Consider the following 2,990-nt stretch of genomic DNA (forward strand, 5'->3'; position numbering starts at 1 on the left):
TTACTGCATCATAATATATCATAATGTATACTTTTAAAATGCTACTACTACTACTACTACTATTACTAATGATTATATTATTATTAATACAAATAATAATATTAACAATTACATTTAATGAGCTCAAGTTAATATAGCAGTAGTCCAAACATTTAGCATTAACTTTGCTCTGAATTATTATTCTCTTCTACCAAAATTTGAAAGTCTTTAATAAGATTTGAAGCATCTATTTACTCTTATGTAAAACTAATTATTCAATTGAAACGCTGTGATTACAGTAATTGCATACACATAGAATGTCTTTTGATAGGGTCCCTTTGCAGTCCACTCTATATATATATATATATACACTACTGCACGCATGGTGCTTTTTGTCTTTGCAGCTCTGCGTGTGACGCCTTTAGATTTGCGTCATTTGACTGGGCAGGTTGCCTGCAGACCACAGTCTTTATTCATTTCGACTGATCAAGCGTAAAGCAAACACAATAGAGGTGACTGAATCTCAGTTCAAGGGCTACTTACATTTCTTTAATGAAAGATCTCGGTGTCGTTTAATGGTTGTGCCGATCTCCCTCATTTTAGGAGGGATTTGATTTTGGCAGCTGTAGATTATGCTAGAATTAGGACACGCGCCTGGTTGCTGTAGAGTGTGAAAGAAGATGAACACTGCATATCAACTGCAAACCAAACTATGTTGTTTAGATGAAAGCCTTGTGTGAGGACATGTACATTTACCATTTCTGCTCAAATATCTTGATTTGTAGAATTAAAATGTTGCAAAAGTAAAACCACAACAACAGTTTAGTGAGGTTTCAAATGATGATATTTATTGCACAGATGTCTAGAGTGATTCTGATTGGTCAGTTGTGGTATTCAGTGCTCTGATATTTCATAATATAGAGTGCCCACCCACTTTTACAGTGGCCTCGGTTCCAGAAGTATTCCTGTTCATTTTTCCCATAGGTTTTTCTTTGAGTGTTTATTTAAGAGTTATAAGTCATGATCCAAACCAATCAGCTACAACATTACAACCTTTGAAGCAAAAAAAGTGAAAATTGGACAAAAAAGGTACAAAACTGTTTTGCATTTTTTGCAGTTTGCTTCTCACAGTTATGTGATTGGTAAAGATTTCTTTGCTGAATCTTGGGTAATGTAGTTTTTCACCAGCAATTTCACGGTTGAACAGATAAAAAAAAAAAAAAAAAATGCAGACTGACATCTTCAACAAAAGTATAAACCATCGATGAACAACTTTGTAGCTCACAGTAGGTTTACAATTTATCTTTCAAAATGAATCCCCTGCAGAGAAAATGAATGGGATTTTAACTTCTGGAAGCTGACTGCTGCACATCATTTCCATGGATTATCAGGTAGCATGCACATTTTTTTAAAGAGAATCTTGGTTGTAGAAATCCAGCAATGCTACCCGGTTGAATGGTTTCCCATTGGTATTCGTGATTTGTAGGCCACATTTTCTCAAAAGCTATGTAGAGTTAAACATTCATCAAATGCGTTATCTCATTTACTGTACATATGGAATTCATTTTAAAGACACCTCAGCTGGAGACTCTTTCACACTAATTTTTGCACTGCACCTTGTATGAGTTTTGCTATGACAACTACTAAAAGAAAAGCTTTCCCAAAGATCTCTCTGGGCCCACTTACAGGATGAATGTAAAGTCTGTCCTTGTGTTCATGTATACAGTAATGATGCCATATCCTAGAGGCTTCATCAGGTAACACTATTCTTTGTAAACAGTTTTGTTGAATATTCTGCTTTTGTTGTCACATTATGTAGATTAGCTGATTTTATTATTTCTTTTAGCAACTGTAAAATAACTTTCTGCAAGCTAATGTAATCTTAATGCTCATCAACTATTTACAATAGCTTTTATTTTTTGTGACAAGACATTTAATGGGGTTCACAAACTCTTCAAACATAACGTTTGCCTTTGTGACTTTTCGTTTGAACGCTGTTGAAATTGAATAAGAATGTATCATGCTTTGAATTTATGTATTTTCATGTATATTTATGTATATGTATTTTCAAAGTTTTATTCACAATCTTTAAAAATGGCCTATTCTGTAATTACTGTTATTTCATTATGCGTTTCACAGAACAAGATTCAACATTTAAAAACCTTTGACTTTGCTGATGTAGTCACTGGATTTTTACTACATTATTTGTGTGGTTTGCTGAACAAAAGAAATTAAATCAGTTTCAAATGCTTCTGCATATTTATCGATGATATATTGAATATTAGAATGGTTTTTGCTGACCTTTTTAAAGAACCTATTTGCAAAATGATAAGATCAAAATGCTGATCTTATGCTAAAGAGAGAAACTAATATGCCTCTATCTGTTTTAAACAGTGAGTCTTTCAGCAGAATTTGATAGGTCAACAGAACCTGAAGAAACGCTTGATCCAGCACAGCTTGGAACCATTTCTGCTGAAATCAGTACCAACACCCTCCTTTCTTTTCCTGTGCCATCTGGCAATCTGACACACATCAGCATTAGAGGAAACACAGGCCGCTAATGTCAGCCCACCTGACATAAACATTTATAAACGCAAAGGTCAAATGCTTACTTGGATTAAGATCGATTTTAAATTGATTGCCTAAGTGTCTTACAGCAGAAAGAAACCTGGAAAAGCTCATGATATTAGAGTCTTGTCTCTCTCACTGCGTTCTTAAAGTGAATGTATTACGAACAATTTAAATGAATGTACCACACATGTGCTCAAATTAGATAGGATCCATAGTCAATAAATCTGACTGAATAAGTAAGAATAGAAAACTTGTGGGAATAGTTCCCTAAACACCAGTGGTCCGTCATTTCAGTTATCTAAGTATCATCATATATCACATATTATATTATTTTCCCATAATGTAATTCAACCTGACTTTACTTCAGAGCAGACAGATGTGTCTAATTATAGAGCACAATGTCAGTGACATCATAAAGCAACACATGAACAGCTGAAATA

The sequence above is a fragment of the Cyprinus carpio genome, chromosome A17, assembly GCF_018340385.1.
Source record: "Cyprinus carpio isolate SPL01 chromosome A17, ASM1834038v1, whole genome shotgun sequence".
NCBI classification, from domain to species: domain Eukaryota; kingdom Metazoa; phylum Chordata; class Actinopteri; order Cypriniformes; family Cyprinidae; genus Cyprinus; species Cyprinus carpio.